Source organism: Suricata suricatta, chromosome 8 (genome assembly GCF_006229205.1).
Source record: "Suricata suricatta isolate VVHF042 chromosome 8, meerkat_22Aug2017_6uvM2_HiC, whole genome shotgun sequence".
NCBI classification, from domain to species: Eukaryota; Metazoa; Chordata; class Mammalia; order Carnivora; family Herpestidae; genus Suricata; species Suricata suricatta.
Genome location: NC_043707.1, coordinates 68,471,048 through 68,493,989, shown reverse-complemented (window position 1 = coordinate 68,493,989; position 22,942 = coordinate 68,471,048). Strand labels below are relative to the sequence as shown.

The 22,942-nt window shown below is 44.6% G+C and overlaps 1 long non-coding RNA gene across 1 annotated transcript in view; it reads right to left on the bottom strand.

The window, feature by feature from the left end:
* LOC115298857 overlaps positions 1–1,987 on the bottom strand; it is a 5,489-nt gene extending 3,502 nt beyond the window's left edge. Inside the window, exon 1 of the long non-coding RNA XR_003911871.1 lies at positions 1,672–1,987. This is a non-coding gene — a long non-coding RNA (uncharacterized LOC115298857). The remainder of the gene's footprint in view (positions 1–1,671) is intronic.
* Between the last annotated feature and the right edge of the window lie 20,955 nt (positions 1,988–22,942).

Below are 22,942 nucleotides of genomic sequence, written 5' to 3'. Positions count from 1 at the left end.
GGATACAGAAGTGCTGATGCATGGGGGCACATGTACCCCAATGTTCATAGCAGCAATGTCAACAATAGCCAAAACATGGAAGGAGCCTAAATGTCCATCACCTGATGAGTGGATCAAGAAGATGTGATATATATACACAATGGAGTACTACATGGCAATGAGAAAGAATGAAATATGGCCATTTGTAGGAAAGTGGATGGACCTTGAGGGTGTCATGCTAAGCAAAATAAGTCAGGCAGAGAAGGACAGAAACCATATGATTGCACTCATAGGTCTAACAGAAAAACAGGAGAAACCTAATGGAGGACCAGGGGGAGGGGAAGAGGGAAAGAGAGTTGGGAAAAGAGAGGGATGCAAAACTTGAAAGACTATTGAATGCTGAAAATGAACTGAGGGTTGAAGGGAAAGGGGGAGAGGGGAAAAGAGGTGGTGCTGATGGAGGAGGGCACTTATGGGGAAGAGCACTGGGTGTTGTATGGAAATCAATTTGACAATAAAATATTTTTTTAAAAGTCATACTCTAACATTTGGACAGCCTAACTATTAGCTGACAGCCTTGGGCTCTGAAGGGCCATCATCCCTGTCCAAACTGGTTCTGGGCTGCAATCTTCCCCTAGGGCTGCCATAAAACTACCACACACAGGTGGCTTTCACAAGCAAAGGCATCATTTTACAGCTCTAGATCACGGTGTCAGTCAAATTGGTGGCCTCTAAGTGCTGTAAGGGAAATTCTGCTCCATGCCTCTCTCCTGTGTCTTGGTGGTGTGTTGGCAATCCTTGGCAATCCTTGACTCATCGATGCGTCCCTGAATGTCTGCCTTCGTCTTCATTTCACATCCTCCCTGTGTATGTCCACCTCTGTGTTCAAACTTCCCCTTTTTATAAGGATTCCACCATATTGATTAAGGCCCATCCTAATAATTTCACCTTTATAATCTGCCAAATGTCACATTCACAGGTACTGAGGGTAAGGACTTTATCATTCTGAGGGTGTTGAAGAGCAAGAATTCCTGTTCTCTTCCAGGTCCCTGAACTCAGAATCAAATTGATACAAGATTAACAGGAGAAAAAAAAAGTAATAGCATACATATGAGGAATACACACAGACTTGAAATTCCAAAGACAGTCAGGAAAAAAAAAGATCTATATGTTGTCGTGAACTGAGAAGAAGGATTAGAGGTCCAGGACCTTGAAAGGAAGGAATGGCATCCACAGGGCAATAAGACGAGCAGATATTTAGTAGTTAGATGTTTGCCCTGCCATATGGATGGGTCACTCAGATAAAATTTATGTTAATAACTCTTCCATAACCTAACTGGGAAAGACCCCAATTTAGATTCTTCTATGTAGTTAAAGGAGGGGCAGAAAGTTTCTCTTGAGCCCGCAAGGTCTCAACTCCCTTCAACTGAAAATAATCTTCATGCCAAAGTGGCCCATCTTGGGACAGCCTGTCCTTGGCCACTACAGGGGACACCATTCAATCTATTACTCTAGGCAGGATACTTCTTTCTTGATAAAGTTATTATATTCCAGGCTTACTAGAAACAGAATTTGAAGCCCTTAAAAATTGGTCAGTTAAGAGGTTTTCAAATAGTGTCCCAAGAAACTCTAATGCTCCAACAACGTATCTCAGGAGGATCTGGGGACTAGTCAGGGCTCCTGGTTGCATACCTGTTCCAATTACTGTCGTCCTGTGACAAATCATCCCAAAACTTAGAAGGTTAAAACAACGCTCTTATTGCACTCCCAGATCCTGTGCATTTGGAATTGGAGGGTGCAGCAAAAACATATCAAACACTGCAGATCGTATCTCTTCTCCACAGTGTCTGGAACCTCATTTGGGAAGACTCAAAGGTGGGAGCTAGAATCATCTGGAGTCATCTGCACTCCTACCTCTGGCATTTGCTTCTGGCCATTGGCTAGAACCTCTCCATATGGCCTGCGCTTTGAAGAGCTTGTCAGCTTCCGAAAGCTCAGAGGTGTTATGTGATACCCTAGGGCTCCAAGGAGACTATTCTAATAGGCAGAAAGGATGCTGTGTCACCTTACTTTTGTGACATCACTACTGCCATATTCTATTGGTTGAAACAGTTGTAAATCTTGCCCAGTTTAGGAGTAAGAGAGATGGGCTACATGCCCCATCTTTCAACAAGACGTGTCAGTGTTGTAAGAATACTGGAACAGAAAATATTGTTGTGGCATCTGTGAAAATTACCATCTGTTACACTATCCACACCAGTCTCTTCAACCACTAAGCACCACCGCTCTCTGACTCCCTAACACTCACTAGCAACTGTATATAATAAATACAGGATCCACAGAAGCCAAATAACACTGATAAATTTTACACAATCCTTTAGCATATCCAATGAGTATTATAGAAAACCAGAAAATTGATCCAGCTAATATTTCCTTCACCCTCTTCCTCGGTTGCTACTTTCGTTGGACAAGCTGGGAGAGCCTGGCAGAGTTTGTTATGAAATTACTGCAAGAAAGTCATCCTTTCATTTTATGGAATTGCATCTTAAGAAATCGTCAACTTTTGGGGCACCTGGCTGGCTCCATCGGTAGAGTATGCAACTCTTGATTTGGGGTCATGAGTTTGGGCCCCACGTTGTGGGTAGAGTTCACAAAAATAAACGCACCGCTCTTAAAAATATTTTTTAAGCCTTAACTTTTTGACGATTAAAGCAAGGTGCTTTATAAATTTTACTTGACTTTCCTATGTTTCTCCCAATGTAAGCCAAAACTTCCAACGGGGCTCAGAGATGCACGTGTACACACACACACCCCTGGTCTGTGACGTAAAGTAATCAGAGTCGAAGTCTGTTTAGTGTCTGTGAGGGACAGTGGAGAGACATGGGGCGCCCCGCTAGCCATGCCCCTCTCTGCTCCCCCAACCCAACTCCCCCCGCACCCACCCACCCAGGAGCCGTCCACACCTTGCTCTATAACAGCCTTCTCTACTTACGTCTCATCCTTTCGGCTTAGGAAAAACATACGGGGTAAGGAAAAGTTTTCTAGGAAACAATTACTCACCAGCACAGGGACCAGAAAAGTCCCAGAGATGTGCTCCAGCAGACAGTGTAAACTAATGACTCGCCGCTGGGCAGCCTGCCCCGTCGGGGTCAGTGGGAATTGCGTGTGTGTAATGCTGCCTTAAGATTGGTGTCCTCCCTCCTGCCTACTAATCACCAAACCATTCACTGCAGGGTCCCCGCTTTCGTGTTTGCTCTCATAAAATCCACCAACGTGCTCAGTTCATCCGGAAAGAATAACTATTTAATGGCATGGCTTCCGTCATAAGCGTGTACCTCGGAGGTCAGCTGGAGCAGGAATAGGTCCTCAGATTTAGGTGAAATTGGCTATACCCTCCTCTCCATGCCCTTTGGAAGACCCTTGCCCTCCCCCAAAACCTTCACAAATCTCCTGTATGTTTATAGTTTCAGGCCACCGGATCTGAACCTGTTTCTATAGAATGTCTTGCTCGCATCACCTCACCATTGTGAGTGCTGGACCCCCCTTCCAGACCTGAAAGATGGTCTGCCCTGGTCCTTGATGTTCCCCAGTACACACACCAGGCTTCGGTGCGTTTTGGAGACTCTAGTGAGGGTTTTGGAAGAGAGCAGAGCATTCAGGAGAGCCATGCAAGCCCCTTTCCAGCCTCATATTTGTAAAACTCCTCAGCCTATCCACGGAATTCTTTGACCACACCCCCGTCTTTCCCCGGCCCTCCTTTCCTTTCCCCAGCCCACTCCCTCTTCTCTGCCCCACGCCCAGACTCAAATTCCTCAGTCCGGAGCTGGGCAGTTTAACTTTATTCTTCCATGGCCTTCCTCTAACCACCTCCTCACTCACTTCTTCCACCCTGGCAGCTTGTCAAAGATTTCTTCAACACAATTCCATTAAAAAGAATGCTGCTGTCTGCTGTTAAATTGTCAGCCAGCTTGCTACAAGCCCTTGCTCTGGGCTGCACCTGACTATTCCTCCTGTCTTCTTCAAAATTACCTGGCCTTTCTCCAACCCTCTGAATATGCCACATCTCCAAGTTTCATCCTTGGCCCTTTGTCTGCCTTGGTCCTCACAGGAACCCTTAGTGACCTCATCACTTTCAGAGCGACGCCTGCTGCCTTTCTATAGCAGCTCCCAGATCTTACCGCTGCTCTCTGCATCTCACACCCAGCAGCCTTCTGGCATTTGCTGCCATCCTGTCATCTCAGGCTTGATGTGTGTGAGAACAGCAACCTTATCTAAGCCCAACTAGTAGCAACAGCCTCCTGAATGGGCTCCCTCCACGGTGCTGTCCCTCCATCCTCCAGCCTTGCCTTCTCCCCTTCTCCATTGCTGGACTGGTTTTCTAGCGTGTAATTCTGATCTTATTGCTCCCCCGCTCAAAACCTCCCGCTGTCTTCTTAATACAGTCTGTAGACCTTAGCCTGCATTTCAAGGTTTACTATAATCTAGGTCTGACCTGCAGTTCTAACACAAGCCCTGGAATCCAGAGTGAATTCAAATCCTCTCTATCCATTTACCTGATGCATAACCTTGGGACAGTGAAAGTAAACTCTTTGGTCTCTGTTTATATTAAAGACATGCATATTTTGGCCCCTCTGAGGAAATACTAAAATGTTATGTGCCCCAATGCTGATAATACCTTCAATTCTGCCTAAATTGTAAATCTTTTTCACAATTTATCACCAGTCCTGGTCTCAAGCAAGGTAAAGACAAGCCGTGCTTGGGGCACGTGGCTGGCTCAGCAGGTAGAGATTGAGACTCTTAAACTCAGGATTCTGAGTTCCAGCCCCATGTAGGGTATAGAGATTACTTAAAAATAAGAATAATTTGAAAAAAAGATAGGGCACCGGGGTGACTCAATCGGTTAAATATCCAACTTTGGCTCAGGTCATGATCTCACAGCTTGTGAGTTCAAGCCCCATGTTTGGCTCTGTGCTGACAGCTCAGAGCCTGGAGCCTGCTTTGAACAATCTGTGCTCTTGAAATTCTACCCATATCCTCAGCCAGAAGTCATAGCTATTTGCAGGGCCTCTGTGGTATGACCTAAGGTTTGAAAGCAAGAGAATACAATGAGGTGACAACGTAATCATACATACAGTCAGCCAAGTGGATGGTTAGCTGTAGCCTGCAGCAGTTACTGGACTGGGTGGAGTTAGGGAGCGATGACTTCCTCTCTTTTCTCCGGGAGTTCAAATGCTGACAGGGAGTTGGAAATACAGCAGGTAAGAGCTAGAGCCAAGAGACTGGCTACCTCATAGCATGCGAATTCAAACCAGAGTTGACTTCTCATCTCTGTCACTGTCTGGATGTGTGTATTGGAGCAAATCACTTAGCTCCTTAAGTCATAGTCTCCTCATCTGTAAAATGGGCAGCAGGTAAGGGGTACCTGCCTGAAGGGCTATTGCAATGGTTAGTGGTGTGATGCATACAATGTGCCCAGGCCAGTGCTTGCGCTCAGGAGTTTCGCCAGCGTCATGATGACGTGGACTGAGCCCTGCGGACTATGAGAAATAGCATACAGTATTGTCCATTTCCCCAAAGCCAACTTGTATTTAACACTTGGACGTGCTAGACGTTGTCTTAAAGGCAGTAAGCTTGTAGCTTTGCCCTCAGGGAGCCGGTGCGTCCCAGGAGAGTCACAGGGGAGCAGTACCAGTGGGCAGCGTGATGAGTGGTGTAGCAAGTGCAAAAGCGCAGGACTCTGGAAACACACACTCTTTCTCCACCAACTGCATTTTCTGAGCACACTGCAGCTACCAGACACTCTTCTGGGTGCTGAAGGATCAAAAATGAAGACGATCCCTGTTTTTAAGCACTTTCTAATCTAACAGGAAAAGACGACCAAGTATTTAATAGCTATGATGTGTTACAAGAGCACATGCTACACATGAGTGCAAGGGAGGGTGCGGTCACATTCACCTGGTGACTGGAAGCTTTTCGGGAGTAAACCTGAGTCTCAATGCATATGACCCCTGAAGCAAAAATGAGAAGAGTGGAAAAAAGAGCTTTTTGGGTGGGCACGGACACCTGCAAAACCCCTGAGATTACTGGAGTGTTTAGGGCCAGAGAAAGATCATGACCCATTGCACGGATGGAAGGTGACACGGTGGAGCAGCCTGCACGTGCCCTGCCTGTACCACCCAAGCCCGAGAGCTCATGAGTTCATCAGTCAGGCAATGGGAAAGGGCAAAGAATTTCAACCCATTCAAAGCCTGGATAATCCTACCGAGTCAAGCTGAGAACTTCCTCTGTTTTCAAACCCTTGTAAAAAGAAAAACACTACCATCTGCTCTTGCAGAAAACCAAAAGCTGCGAGGAGAAGCCAAGCGTGGGCAGACTGACAATGCTCGGAGCAAACTCGGCTGTGCATCATGAGACTCACAAACAATGTGTCGCTTGAACTTGTTTTTGGCATCGGGACACCTCAGGGAAACCACCCAGAGGACTCATTCTCCGCCCCTGCCTCTTCCTCTTCTTTCACACCCTAGTTTCTTCCTTTGCTTTGCTGCCATTTTTTTTTTTAATAGCCCAGCTAATTGCAGGAAATTTGCCCTGTTGGGAGTCTGGAAAGTCATAAAGGAAACCACTCAATTAAACTGAACTCTGAGTGTAATTCTCACGACATAACTCTCCTCCTTCTTCTGCCCCTGCCCCTTAGTGTTTTGGGGTGGTCATTTGGAGGTGCTGTTGAGCTCAGGGCAAACGAAGGTGTACACACTTTGTATCCGCCACCCTCTCTGAAGCCCACTCCTGGGTGAGCCCAGGCTGCCTGCTTCAGTCCTGTGGACTGGATGGTCCAGACCAGGAGAAGTGGAGGAGGACGTGGCTCGCCTCAGCCAAGTGTCCCCGTCTGACCTCTTGCTCTTTTTCTGTCCCCAGAGGAAAGGTGGAGCTTTCCTGCCCACAGAACTTAATTTCCTTTTCCCGTTCTTTACAACATCGCATTCCTGTCCTACCTCCCGGGGAGAATGGGACTTGGTGTATCATGTGGACAGCACTCCACAGAATCTCTTTTTTCTCAAAACCAAGAGCTTTGATGGGCCTCCAAGGAAAACTACAGGTTGAAAAGCTAGAGGTCATCCCGCTCCTCTGCTGGTACCATTTCTTAATGTCTTTCTCATTCCCTTGCCTCCCCCAGGGCGAGGCTCAGGATCTGGCAGGACCCCAGTGAGCCTGTCACAGTGGGAGCATCTCTGGCCACTGCCTTCTCCCCACCAGATCCATGGAGCCCCTCCCCCTTCCAGCCACTTTCAGACAGAGAGGAAGCATGGCACCTCCGAATGTCAGATCGTCAGATCGCTCTCACAGCAGCTGTCCAGAGGGACCAGGTGATTCAACCCGGAAGTGGGAGGAGTTCATGCCCCATGGGGTTTACTTGAAGCAAAGACAGAAAGGAGACCCCAGGGAGCTGGCAAATAGATTCTCCTCCCCTCGTCCCTCCTATGGATCATCCCCAAAGCTCAGCAATTCGCTGTGCCCTGCTAGAGACTTCCCCTGTCAGCAAGGCCCTGGCTGCATTTATCTTGAGGCTATGCAGCCCATTGACCGGTATTCCCTTTCCTCTTTCCCAGACTTGATTGTCTTTTTCGCTCATTTCTATAACCCTGCCATTGCACGTCCAAAGAAGCATGAGCAAGTAAGTTTTGCCTCAGACTTCTTTCTAGGGAAGCCAGTAACAATGGCATACTGACCTCAGAATAACACTCTGGGCCCATTAATTTGGTTGCTTTGCTCCTGGGTCAGACGAGACAGGTTTATATTCACATCTGCCCATCGTAATCTAACACCCCAAAAGAAGAACATTCCTTATTTATGCATTGGAGGAATTCAGATCTACAGATCTCTGGAAAACGTTTAATCAAAAGGAGAGCCATCTGTCACAGCACTATTAACAAGGGGGTTGGGGGGAGATGGAAATAATCTAAGCTTCCAGAAAACAGAGAGTGATTTTTTTAAATGGTACCTTTTTTACAATAAAACGCTAGATAGACATTAAAAATTATGTTACAGATATATTTATTTGACATATTAACATTCATGATGTGTTCATCAAAACACTCAAAGTACAGTATGAGCTCACTTTTGCAAAAATAAAAAAATATATATCTGTGATTCTTAAAATTGAGGGAAGTTACATGCCACATGCGAGCAGAATTTGTCATTTGGTGGTGAGATTATGAATGAGTTATCCTTTAGTCCTTATACGTATCAGGATTTTTAATTTTTTTTCCTCTACGAAATACATGTTAATTGTGACTTTTTTTAATTTAAAAGGAAAAATGTTTCCCGGGCATGCGGCTCAAAACTGCACGTTCTGCCAGCAGTTTGCTGTAATTATCGAAGGAAAATGAGATGAAGACCCCAGAGGCACTCTGGAAGACTAACGATAACAGATACGTTTTTACAGTCTTTTATTTTGGGGTGAAAAATCTCAGGAGAATATGATATGAAATTGTTCCAATGGTACACATGTGCTGGGGTATAAGGGTACTATGTCTGTATCTCTAACAAGAGAAAGGGCTCCTAGTGCCGTTGTAACCAGTTTTTGTGCGTGAGGCAGCTCATAAAGTACACCCGTGTATTTCATTATTTAGTTAATCATTGTACTAGTCTTTAAAACATGGGCTGCTCCTTGAATCCGTTTTGTGTGTGCATTTTAGTTCTTGAGAATTTTAAAGAATAAGCCACTGCACTTGCACAGGGTGGGACAAATGTGGGCAGTTCATACGGTACACTAAGCCTTTGTCCATTTCTCAGAAACTATGCTGGGTCCTGGGGAATACGAAGTTGAAGACATGTATTTTTCCCTCAGCGCTGGTAGGGGACAGGGACCAGTGAACTGACGTTTGTGGCTGACGTTGGTGGGCATGCTGTGGCTGGAGCTCTGTGGGCCACAGAAGGGCCTGCCATCCCAACTGGGAACATAAGTGGTCAGGAGACACTTCCCCAGAGCAGGTGACCTCTGAGCTGTATATTGAAGGATGTGTGGAAAATAGCCAAAGAAAAGAAGAAGGGCCTTCTAAGCATCAGCTAGGAGAAGTAGAAGGAAACACACCCAGGGACTGAAAAGCACAGTCTGTTGATCAGAGCTATCCAGAACTATCTGCAGTGACAGACAAGTTCAATAGCTCTGCTGTCCAAAACAGCACACAAGATACATGTGGCTATCAAACAAGTGAAAACTGAATTTTAATTTTATTTCTTTTTTTGTTTAAATCTAAATAGCCACATGTGGCTAGTGGCTACTGTATTTTTTACACCACTTTATTGAGATATGATTTGATGTGATTTGCTGTGGGGTCCTGGAGCAAATGATCAAGAAAGAATTCTTGAGATATTTTTGGTGCAAAAAAGGTGGTTTTGTTAAGGCACAGGGATAGGACCCAGGGGCAGAAAAAGCTGCACTGGGATTGTAAGGAGCCATTGGCTATGTATTTTCTGTTGGGGTAGAGACAAAGAAGTTCCCAAAAGATTTTCATGAGTTAAAGAAGTCTTACAGGATCTGGAGGTCTGGCTATCATCAGGCTAAGGCTGCTTTTTGCCTTTAGAAAGGTATTAAGACAGTTGGGAGTTCCTGGAGGAATGTTCTCTGCCTGTCTCAAGTATTTATCGATGGGCTACAAGTTTTAAGGAAATTTAATTTTAGCTACATTTCCTTTTGCTCTCCACATCATGGTTAACATACCAAAAAAATTGGACGGAATCAATACATACAACTTGATAAGTTTGGAGATAAGTAAACACCTATGAAATCATTACCACCATCTATGCCCTAAACATCTCCTTCAAGGGTTTGCTCCTGTCCTCTTTATTTATTATTATTCTGTGTGTGTGGTAAGAACACTTCACGTAAGATCCACTCTGGCTACAGTATTGAACAGCACAATAGCAGGTGAGATCTGCCACTAGATCTTTCACGTCATTTTTCTGGTAAGTTTTATTTTCATTCTAAAGGTGAAAAGGAGTCACTGCAAAATTTCAAAACAGAGTAATCACACCAGTAGACTTAGAAGAAGAAAGATTCCCTGCAAATTTCGAAGCAAAGTAATTTGGCCAGTTTTTAGTATGTGTTCATTTTCCACGACTGTCATAGAGAAGGTAACCAAAAGGAAGCATGTAAAACATTGCCATAAAATCCAACTTTAGAAATGGTCTGACAGTGGAAAAGACCAAACAATTAGCTACCTACAGAGCAATCAGTAAATGAAAACCATCAGAGTAGGAAATTGAGTAGATGGCATGTTGGATCATTCCCTAGAGCCCACATACAAATGGCCAATTAAATGCACAAAACAGTGTTCAACCTCACTGGCATTCAAAGACATTTCAATGAAAATAAAACTCCCATTTTCAACAACCAAATTAGTAACGATTTTTTTTTGAAGATTGTATGTTGTTGAAGATGTAGATAGGTAGTCTCTTAAATGTCTTTAAGAGAATAAATGTATACATCCATTTTGCAATCTTTTAGCAAAAGACTTGAAAATGTTTAAGCCCTGTCAATGAGTTATTCCACTTCTGGGAATTTGCCATAAAGAAGTAATTAGGGATTCTGGAAAAGATTTATGCACAAGGCTGTCCGTGTCTGTGTTACATACAACAGTGAAGAAAAAATGACAACAATCTAATTGGATTTATTAACTAAATTTTAACATCTACACAACTGCAAGCCACATAGACATTAAATGTCCTGTTCCATATGAATACTTACCTGCATGGGCAAAATGTGTGTGATAGATTTTTTAGTAGAAAAAATAACATCCCTATTGGAATGTAAGCTTTCAGTTGAATATAAAAAAATCATATGAGTTGAAAAAACACTTGAAGTATATTCACCAAAATATTAATGAAATTGATCACTGAGTAGTGTGATTATAGGTGATCTTTATTTTCTTCTTTGTTTCTCTATATTTTATCATTTTCTACAGTGAAAATCTGTGACACTTAAAATAGAAAAGGATTTTTTTTCAGGTTGAGGTCCTTAGTTATATAGGTAGTATGCAATTATAACAGAAGTAATTTAGAGTATGACTGCCACACTTCTGTTCTGCTAGGTAAAATAATTAAAGTGGCGGCAGGCATTTGCCAGTCTAGACTTGCGGACAGCAGAGCTTTTAAAGAGGGCCAAGTGACTTTGGAGTCCTTTCCAGAAACTCTTCCCTGCTGCTGGGAGCAGCTGAAGTGCTTTAATTAATCAAGGTAAAATGTTTCAACCAGAGATAATTATGTATATGAAGATAATTTTGCAGCCAGATATGTGGATGGTTTATATAAATAGGAGGGGGATTTTCCTCTTGTTACATTCTTCCTGGTATTTTAACCCTCATGCATCTAGAAGAGAGGACAATAGCAAGGAAAGCTTCCAAGAGACTAAACAACCAGAAACTGCAGCTAATCACAGATGCTTCTCCTTGACTCTTAAGAGAGAATGAGAAATCTCAAGAAAGTGACTATAAAATGAGAATTTCTCATCACCAACTTTCAGGATATTTCTCAAGGCTTTGCGAATTCAGACTAGTCTCCAGACTTTCTACATCAATATTTGTCATTGTATCTGATGAACATAATTCCTAATGGTGAATATGAAATTCCAGAAGGATTTTTATTATCAACTAAGGCAGATTAAATGATATTCTATATATTCGACTTCCTACACTGAAGGAAGGGAAGGGAGGAAGGAAGGAAAGAAGGAAGGAACGAACGAACGAACGAACGAAGGAATGAAGGATGGGAGAAGGGAGGAAAGGAAGAAAGAAAGGAGCAAAGGAGGGAGAGAGGGAGGGTGACTATATATAGAGAGAGACTAAGAAGACTGGACTCCATCCAAGCCTCACATGTCGGCATCAGAGATGTGGCTTCCGAGGGCCTGGAACATCTCTGCGTACCCTGGACAAATGTCTAGTATCCTACTCTGCCTGATAATTCCCTGCAGGGGTGAGCGTCCTACCCCCCAACATCCTCCCTTCTCCTCTAGCTGGTCTTGGAGAATCTAGATTTCCCCCATGGAGATCGCAGCCTCCATCAGTAAGGGTCAGCGGATAACTTCATCACTCGGGGCCAGGCGGGGGGTCCTGAACCGGCAGGGTGACCTGGTGGTTCTGTCCTCGGAAAGGGGGTTGGGTTGCTGTTTGTGTATTTAAGCCGTATCCTAGGTACCACACTTTTCCTTACTGTCTGCGTATGTATTAATTTCTTGTTTATGATATTTTCCCATGCCAAGATTCATTTACATTTTTTTTTCAGTGTTAAAGTGATTCAGATAATTTTCCTTCCAAAAAAAAGCCATTTCCTCCCTGTGTCATTTCTCCTCCTCCACCAGGCAGTCACTTACTGCTCCTACCTTCGTGTCACAGCAGGCATCTTCCTTAGCTGATGAACTGCCTGGGCGATTCTGCTCACACATTTCACTTCTAGTTGTGCTTAGTGACAGGGATGATTTCTGTTTTGACATTTGCAAACTTCATTAATTAGCAATGACTTCTTCATCTCCTCTGGTTCTGCCAGATACTTAGAGGGAAAAGAAGAAAAAGCCATCTTCTATTTTTAAAGTGACTTGGGTGGATAATGGGGTTTGGGCCTAGAAGCAGAGGTAGAGATTAGTCAATGAGAGAAATGGCAGCCGTGGGTCTCGGCAAATTATTCCTACAGAGTCACTGGGGAGCAGGACTGGGGATTTTGTGGGTCTCAGTATGAAAGGAGAAACAAGGACAGCGTGAGAGAGGCCTATAAAGGAAGGATCTACTTACCTTATTTTTAAGTGTATTTGACACATCTATGGTTAATACGTGCTAGGGCAGAGGCAGTGAGAAATGAATGAGCAATTTCACATTTTTTGAGAACTCAGCTTAGTAAATCTACTCCTGCCTCAGAGGGCAGCTGGACTCATAAGTGTCTCCCCTCCCTCCCCTAGCACCCCCTCCTGTTTTCCTGTGGTTATAAATAAATACATTGGAAAATTCAAATGTACAGTGTATAATATTAATCTTAGTTCCTTGGAGTCTGTATCCCCAAGGCCTAGAACTTAGCACGTAGAGGACGTTCAGTAAGTATTTGTTGAAAGAGACGAGTGAATGAATGTGGATAATTTATGTGATCACTCCTACCTTCTATTGTTTCTTCAACATAAGTTGACAGTGTTTCCTAATCGTGCCCCTGATCTCTGCCTTTGCCTGAGGAAATGACTAGTATCTCCTCTTGGATGAGTAACTCAGCTCTTACAGCGTTTCACCTGAAGGTAGTCCTCGTAAGCAAGCCCCGCAGCCCTAGGGATCACCCGGCTTCTTCACTGCACCTTCTGTCTGTACGTGGAGGCTGGCACCATTCTGTGGGCTTCTGTGAGCCCACTTCCTGCTGGACCATCTCCTCAGGCAAAGTGAGGGAAAGGGAGTGGAAGGGGGGGCTAGGGGCGGAGAGGTGCTCCTGCCCCAGATCCCTTTCTAAAGGTGAGGAGTGCTCTGACCTTAGGGCCAATTTATCTAAATAGAGGCCCACAAATTTTAATATTAATTTTCTTTAAACTCCTAAAAAAAAAACCCAATATCATAATATTTATATAATAATGGTTCTAGCCTGGATTATATTCATCTTTCTACCAACCCAGTTATAAAATATAATTTTGAGGGGTGCCTGGGTGGCTCAGTCAGTCAAGCATCCGACTTCAGCTCAGGTCATTATCTCACCATTCATGGGTTCGAGCCCCGCATCAGGCTCTCTGTCAACAGCTCAGAACCTGGAACCTGCTTTGGATTCTGTGTCTCCTTCTCTCTGTGCCTCACTCTCTCTTTCTCTTTCTCTCTCTCTCTCAAACATAAATAAACATTAAAAACATATATAATATAATACAATTTTAAATTTTCTTTAATGAAGGAAAGTGTCCATGAAGGAAACCAGGGAACAGGGCCCACAAAAGTCCTAGCGTGGCCCTGGGTGTCCTGGGCAGAGTGGCACAATTCCCCCAGCATTGTGCTAGCCGGGAGGGTCTCCTCCCCTCAGACTCTTTCCCAGAGATAAACAAGCTCTTCAGGGAGGAAGGCAAACCGCCATGTGGAGGCTAATGTGCTCCGAACCGCCCCGGCTTCTCAGGTGAGGTGAATTCTTCCCTCACTCCTGGACCCCGAGTAAGGGACACGCAGCATGATGTCATTCTTTCTTCTCCCAAATAAGGTAAATCCCAGTGTGATCTCACCCCCTGACTCTCAAGTAAAGAAAGCTAGTCAGTGACTTCAGCTCCTTTCCCTTCAAAAGTTAAGCTCAAACAGGACCTCCTCACATCCAGCAGGACCAGGCATGATGTCACTCCCACCCTCATGCCTGCCTCCCACTCGCCTGGTGGATGACACATTTCCACCCCGACTGCTTCTCAGAAGTGGCTCTGCCCGAAGGTGTGGGTGTCTGGCTGGCCACTGCTTCCTGTCAGCCGCGGGGCAAGCCCACCGGGCAGTCGGTGAGGAGTCAGTCCCTGTGACTCAGCGCGCTGTGGCAGATGAGAATTTATTCAAGACTCACCATTGAATAAGTTTTCAGACAAGTCTGGAGAACAAGCTGAGCCAACATAGGATGAGAAACTAAAAAGCAAAAGGGGAAATCCAGGGCTGAGAAATTCCTAGAAAAGAAATCATAACCTTGGCCAGGAGGAGAAGGTGGCTTGAGCTACTAAGCAGGGAAGGCCTCAGAGCTGCAGCAACTCATGGGCCTGCAAGCATGCAGGAACCCGGCCACCTGTCTGTGTCCCCTGCGTGTCCTTCTGACCTCCTCTGCCTCTATGAGGTACAGCGGCAGGCCCCCAACAAACACGGCAGCCCAGTTATGCATGGGAGACTCAGCATCCAGGGAGTAGGATGATTTGAATCTGCAGCCCGATGTAACTCACAAGAAAGAAGCAGGACAGGGAAGGAGTTAACCTTGTACATAAAAAGTCTGCTGGGCTGTGGACAGTCAGGGAGGCTGTGCATGTTGAATGGCAGGGAGTACATGGGAACTCTCTGTACTTTCTGCTCAGTTTTGCTGTGAACCTCAAACTGCTCTAAACAATCAAATCTCCTTTTAAACATCGGCTGAGGGCACTTGGGTGGCTCTCTGTTGAGGGTCTGACTTCGGCTCAGGTCAGGATCTCATGGTTCGTGAGTTTGAGCCCTGTGTAGGGTTCTGTGCTGACAGCTCAAAGCCTGGAGCCTGCTTCCGATTCTGTGTCTCCCTCTCTCTCTGCCCCTCCCCTGCTCGTGCTCTGTCTCTCTCTATCTCTCAAAAATGAATAAATGTTAAAATAATTTTTTAATTGGCTAGGATTTCTTTTTTAAGTCTATTCTATGGCCACATAACCCTGCCTACCATCATGCGTAGGTTGATCCTAGCCCAAGACGGAGACTTTGTAAGCAGGCCGACTAAGCCATTGTGATGGGAGGAGCCATAGGAAATGTAACCTCTTCTCTATCTCATGCCTTTGGCTGAACCCTCATGTTACAATTCCTTTTTTTTAATGCTTTTTTATTAATTTTGAGACAGAGAGAGACAGAGCATGAGAGGGGAGGGGCAGAGAGAGGGAGACAGAATCCAAAGCAGGCTCCAGGCTCTGAGCTGTCAGCACAGAGCCGGAAGCAGGACTCAAACCCACGAATGTGAGATAATGACCTGAGCTGAAGTCGGAGGCTTAACCAACTGAGCCACCCAGGCGCCCCTCATGTTACAATTCCTTAAGTGAGTACAATTGCTTTGTATTCTATAGCTAGGAAGAAAGCCATAGCAAATACTTCTGGGAGAGACAGACTCCAGCATGTGAATAGCTAATAGATCAATTTTTGCAAAACAGGTTTTTATATTCTAAGCCTCAGTTTCTTCACCAGTAAAATGAAGATAACAATATTATGTGTCCCACAGAGATGCCGTAGGACCAATCTCCAGGAAGTCTTAACTTAAGAGTCACGGCCTCACCTCCTAGACCCTTACCGGTGCTCCCCAGAGCCCTCCCTTCCTACAAAGCAGTTACCATCTTCTCCATGTCATATATTTTACCTTTAAATATGTCTTTGTCTCTTTATGACCAGTCCCAAAGTAGGATGCTTAACCAACTGAGCTACCCAGGCGCCCCTTCATATTTCCTTTTAAGCATCAAATGAAATACTGGAAGTTTTAATGCTTGTTATAATTAGAGTGGGAAATACAATTGGCCCACACCAGATTCTGCCCTAAGAATCAAAAAGGGGTGCACTTGCTGGCTAACGTGCACGCATACATTACTTTAAAGGCTCTGATGTACACACAATGAACCATGCTTAATACGGTGGCACTTTGAGTTACTTAGCCCCTTGTCAGGCTCTGTGCTGACAGCTTGGAGCTTGGAGCCTGCTTCTCTGTCCCTCCTCTGCTCATGCTCTCCGTCTCTCCCTCTCTTTCTCTCTCTCTCTCTCTCTCTCTCTCTCTCTCTCTCTCTCTCTTTCTCTCAAAATAAATAAATAAACATTTTAAAAAAGGGAATATGAAGAATTGTCCAAAAACCAACTCCAGCTAGCCTCCCCACAACAGCACCACCAGAAGGGTACCAGGTTATAAAGGCCAAAGCAGAAGCTCAGAGGGGCATCAGAGCAAAAGGTTGGAAGTGCTAAAGCAGGCAGAACTGAGCTGTGACAGGCAGCAGGAAAGAATCATCTTAAGTAGATATTAAGCTCTCAGGGCATCCTGATAAGGCATGTTCCCATTATACGAGCTCATGGAGCATGTATAGCCAAAATCAGTCAACAGTCTGCCTGCCACCTTGATGGGAGGTTGGTTCTTTCAAAATGCACTTGCATTGGGGCACCTGGGTGGCTCAGTTGGCTGAGTGTCCGACTTTAGCTCAGGGCATGATCTCACAGTTCATAAGTTCGAGCCTCACGTTGGGCTCTTTGTTTAATTAAAAAAATTAAAACAAAATGCACTTGCATTGCCTCACTTCCTACAACACACACAAACACACACACACACACACACACACACACACACACACACCCCAAATCGTTCTATATCAAGCTCAGTTTTCTTTTTTTCTTTTTTTTAAATGTTTATTTATTTTTGGGAGAGAGACAGAGAGAGAGAGAGAGTGAGCAGGCAAGGGGTAGAGAGAGAGAGGACATAGAATCCGAGGCAGACTCCAGGCTCCGAGTTGTCAGCACAGAACTGGACGCAGGGCTTAAACTCACAAACTGTGAAATCATGACCTGAGCCAAAGTAGGACGTTTAACTGACTGAGCCGCCCAGGTGCCCCTCAAGCTCAGTTTTCTTATTAAAATGCTCTTCTGACCCTCAAAAGGGAAAGGAGAAATTCAAAGTCATGAGGAAGGTCCTGTTGTCTTAATGCATTGTAAGGACCAGTGTGCAAGTATTTTTTTGGTTTCTTTGTCTCAGCTCTTTCCCCCACATGGAGGTCCACGCAAGCTCCAGCCAGGGAGGCCGGGAGCTGAGCTAGCAGTGGGCAGTCTGCGAAGTCCAGCAGACCATCCTGGCTTGACTCTCCCAAAGAAAAAAAAGAAAAGTCTTGTGCACTATAGACAACTGATTCAAGGGACCCAGCTATATATCCAGTGCCTTGGTACAAACTGTAAAAAGTTACCCCCTCTGGGCCCATGGATTGGAAACCTTCTCATTTCTCAAGGCTCAAGTGTCCCTGAGCCTGGTTAGAGAAGCTGGGCATTATTTCAGCCATTCCCTTCCCTCCCCTTGTTTGGACCTCTCTGTGCAGGACAGAAACTGCCTAACTGCCCCTGGGGGCTGGCTGTGTGGGAGGGGGTGTTGCAGGGTTAGGGGCACATGAAGAGCAAAATGCCTGACCCTTACTGCATACAGCCCACAGACAAAACCCTTTTCCTTTGCAGCTAGAGTTTAGTCTGTGGTTGGGTCTATTCTAGAAGATGCAAACCTCCTGGTCTTTCTCATGCGTGTTGCCCCCTAGCCAATAGCCAGCCCGGCTGTAGGCCCATGGTATCAATACTCCGACTAGGTAGAACTAGGAAGAACTTCTTTTGTGGGTTTAAAGGTTAACAAGTAACTTAAAAGTTCATTTGGAAAGGGAAAACGTGGAGTCATGGAAAGGCCAGAGGATATGGAATCAGCCAATCTGGAATGGTGGCTTGATGGGTGTCAACTTAGAGAAGCCGAATTACATTTCCCAGAATTCCCTTCCTTGCAGGGTTCCCATTAGTGTGGCCACAAGAGATGATCTTTTGTGAGATTTGAAGGGGAGCAGTGAAGCAATAGCCATTTCGTAGTTCACACACGTCGCCACTATTGTGTGGCTCACCTCACTGGTTCCCCCAACCAGCGTCATTTATGGCTGGCCTTGCCTTCTCAGAGCTCTCCACTGTGGGAACAATTGTTGGTGCTGACCTACCTCTCCACCCAATTCCAGACTTCCTACACTGCATTTGTCTCTGACCATCCCTGGTCCTATCAACTGACCTCCTGCCCCTTGCCGGTGAGATAGCGTTTTCTCAGGGGCTTTGAGAGATGGGACTTTCACACAAAGGAAGGATGTGAGTAAAGCTTGTAGACACCCAGCCAGCTAGTGGAGGAGACATTTTGGTGTGGTTTCCTTCAAATTTCCTTCAAACTGTGTCCAGTTCCCAAAATTCCTTCAGCCAAGCTATTGAAGCAGCCTTGGTGAAACTGGACACACCAGCTACTTCAGATCCCCTCGCTGAAGAGAAAGGAAGAAAGAAATGAAAAAAACAGAAACAAAAGCTCCTGTTCAGCACCTCAGTCGTCCACACCAAGTGACACCACTGGCCCCAGCTGCCTTCTCCATCTGGTTTGCTTTTTTCTGTGCTTTTGTTTTGCTGCTATAATTTTTAAGTATCTGAGTTTGAACAGATTAGCTCTGGAGGGAGAGGATTTCCACAGCATGAGGGGGAACCAAGAAAATTTTAAAAACGGCATATTTCCAGCTTCCCATCTTTACACCAAAACAAAGTATTGACACTCACAAGAGATCTCTCTTCCTGCCAAGATTTTTAGTTTACCACGTTAGTCTTTTCGACCCATGTAATTAGTTTCTCTTAACCCAAATAAATTTGAATCCCTTCAGCATCCATTGGAGCAGCCCACACTGCAGTGTTCTAGCCTGTTCTGCTGACATGTCAGGGCATCGTGGCTTCTGCACACCTATCAGTGTGTCTTTTAAGACCAATTGAATCTTTCCTGTTTAGTTCTCCTCTTGTTAAATAAACAGAAGGATGGGAATAAAATGGATTTAGGACACGTTCCCCCCCAAAATGACTAGTATATGACTAGCATCATATACTCTATTTGGATTCACAGTAAAGGTGATTACTTATGACCTTACTAGTGTAATGTCCAAGATTTCAATATCACCCCAAAACCAGAAACCACCAGGGAGACCGAGTCATGCATGTAAAAGCAAAGGGCATTTATTATTACGGCTTAGGATCGCCGGGCCTGAGTTCGGTCTCACAGCCTTCACCAACGCAGTGGATCTGTGCTGAGAGCCCTGAGCAAGGGCTGAGTGGGGTTTTTATGGGGTTTGGGAAGGGGGAGTTACAAGAAATTGCGACATCCAATCTTTATTGTATAACAGCATTGGCAGCAACTTTAACCATACACATTGTTCAGAGCGTTCGTTACTTTTGGCAGGACCCAATTACAACATTTAGAGTACCTTTAAAATCAACCAATCACAAAGCGAGCGTAGGGTCTTGTTCGGCGACTATTGGGTTAACTTTAACATTAGGTAACAAGGTCCTATCTAAAGTTCCCACCTGCAGGCCTTACCTTTAGGAATGTGGGGAGAGGTAGCTGGCCTTTCCTGATTGGATATTGCAAAGTGGTCTCTTCTCTAGGCAATGTGTAACTGCCTAATAGTTCCGGAGAGACTGACCCTTAGACCTTCTAGTTTAGAGGGGAACGTCTGTCATGGAGTCTGTTAGGTCAGACTTTGTCCTTACACTAGCAGAGAATATAAATACATCAAAGAAGCCCTCCACGGTTTAAATTATTTTCCAGCTTTGGGGGCTTGCTAGCTGGAGATGGACTATTCAGACAAGGAGGCCTTTTACCACTCCCAGCTGTCTGCACCCTCCACTCCCAACGTCCATGCATATACCCTTCATTCAGCCACTTTCTCCCTTTCTTCCTGCCATGTTATCACCCTGGCTTCCATCTATCTTGTCAAAAGTGAACAAAGAGGTATGAGATATCCTAGGACAGCTTGACACAGAAGAGATGTCCTATCAAAATCCCAGAATGTCATGATGAACTGGTTTGGATACAGTATGATATACTGCATTGGCTTTGCCAAAGGCCGTCTCTGGGGATAAAGTATTGAACATTTGACTCATTCACTGACAATGTAGGACAATTAAATGGGGGAAGAAAAACAGAGAAAAAAGAAAGAAATGAATAAATGGTTTCCTTTCTGCCCATAGGTATCCGATTTAGGGCACTCATGAATCTTGGACTACATTCAGCTACAATCGTGGGTGATTGTCCAAGTGAAGGGGCTAAACACGGGCAAAACAATGCAGATTTGGTCCCTTGCATTCCTACCATAGTGGATGCCGAGAAATGGATGCTGTTCTACCACCCACAAATTTCCTGGTACTGCTGCTGTCCTTGCAGAATGCTGGCTCCTTCAAAGTATCATCTCTTGCCCCTGCCAGAGAAAGCCAGCCTGTAAAAGAAACTAAATCCAAGGTCACTTATTTCCACATAAAGAGGATATTTTGTCAGCTGCCAAAATTCATTTCTCTAATGTACTCTTACCCAATAACTTAAGCCTGGTGTGCTGGGCAGAATCCAGCTTGGGTAATTCCATTCTTCCAACTAAATTTCCTCAAGGAGTTTGAATGGGACATGACATTATTCTTCACTTCAACTATTGTAGTATTAATCAAAATAATGCTCTTCATCCCCAAACCATGATGGAGATAGGAGGATAGAATTTTAACAAGGTATTATTCTTAAGAGTTTAGTAATGAGAGATTCCATTATATAAATGTAGTAAAGTTCTTTGGAAGTGGAGCGTAGATCCATTTATTGAACAAATATTTATTAAAGTATATGCCAAGTGCTGTTCTCAATACTGCAGATGCAGCGGGACACAGAAATGGTTTCTGCCTTCCAGAAGTAGCAATTGGAATAAGTTGACAGTTTGGAGAGAGGGCCAGAAGTCTGACATTTAACTGTTGATATGGAGTTTGGATATTATCATAGGTGCAGCTAGAGAGTATTGGTGGAGTGATGTGATCAGATTTGAGGGGTTTTTTTAAATAAGATCACCCCTTCATGGATATCTATGGGCCAGGGTCCTAGCCATCTGCTACTTACCACAGGAATTGAATCATTTCAGGATCAACACAACTGTGGCCATAATTTCCTTCCTACAAGCCTTCAGACAGCATTGAATCTTGCTTAGCTCAAAGGGCCAAGGAGGCCAAAGTCATGGTTTGACCACATGGCCATCAACATGTCACTGCTCCATGACAAACCCTACCCCCTCTTCTTCTGTAGCTGGTTATACTTCATAGGCTCCCTTTGGTCTCATAGGACACCAAAGAAGGTAAGTGAGAAAGAATTAGCTCATCTCCATTGCTCCAAGAGCTGCCTATGACCTGCTGAAGGTAGTTCAGTGGCAAAATTAGTGAGCAGAAGTATCTCTACATATACGTGACATATTGAATGGTGGTGTTCTTGGGAAGAGCATTACACTAACAAAGAATCATTGAAAACTTTCTATTTATTGCCCATCCTGTGAGCAGTGACAAATATAAATAAGAAAATCATAACATCTGAAAATAAAAGGGTACATTTGTGGTCATGAAGTCCAACTTCTCTCCTAATGTTAAGATTCTTCTATGCAGACCTGACAAGGAGTCTTCCAGTGTTCTAAGCCCCTCCTATATCAGATGGGGTCAGATGAATAGCAATTTCATTGCTTGTTATTTTGTTGGTGAGGAAAGATCATTAACTATGGTACCTTTTGCCCAAACTTGTAGTCTGAAGGATTAAAGGACAGATGTTAACGAAAAGCCAAGGTTAAGACCAGATAAGTTTGCCAATCTCAGGTGCAAGAGAGAGAATAAAGGATATGGAGCCAAACAAGAAGATACCCAGGATGCTGATGAATGAGATATACAGTGTAGGTGGATTAGAGGTGAGTAAGTACGGAGAAATTCCTCTGGGTGTGTACAAGTTCCCACATTGGAATTTTTAATATAATTCTCACACAAATTTGTATGATTGTGCCAAGTACTTTTGGAGAAGCTAGAAGAGAACTTATATCCTGCTTGCCCTAAATGGTCATTGCCTCACATGGAAGCCCATTGCCTTGTTAGGAAGTACAAGTGATCAGAATATTCTCTGTATCAGGGCACCTGGATGGCTCAGTCTGTCGAGCATCTGGCTCTTGGTTTCAGCTTGGGTCATGATTGTGGGGGACCAGCCCATATAACCCAATTGAAAGGTCCCGAGTAGGGGGTTGGTGTCAGTGCAATATGTATAAGAAAGAAGACAGACAACATGAATGGTGGAAAAGCCACATTTTACTAAGATAGCCAGGGTCTTATATACCATGGGTGATTACATCATTTCTTTTTTTTTTTAATAGTTTATTGTCAAATTGGTTTCCATACAACACCCAGTGCTCTTCCCCACAAGTGCCCTCCTCCACCACCACCACCTCTTTTCCCCCCTCCCCCTTCCCCTTCAACCCTCAGTTCATTTTCAGCATTCAATAGTCTCTCAAGTTTTGCATGCCTCTCTCTCCCCAACTCTCCCTCCCCTTTCCCCTCCCCCTGGTCCTCCATTAGGTTTCTCTTGTTTTCCTGTTAGACCTATGAGTGCAAACATATGGTATCTGTCCTTCTCTGCCTGACTTATTTCGCTTAGCATAACACCCTCGAGGTCCATCCACTTTCCTACAAATGGCCATATTTCATTCTTTCTC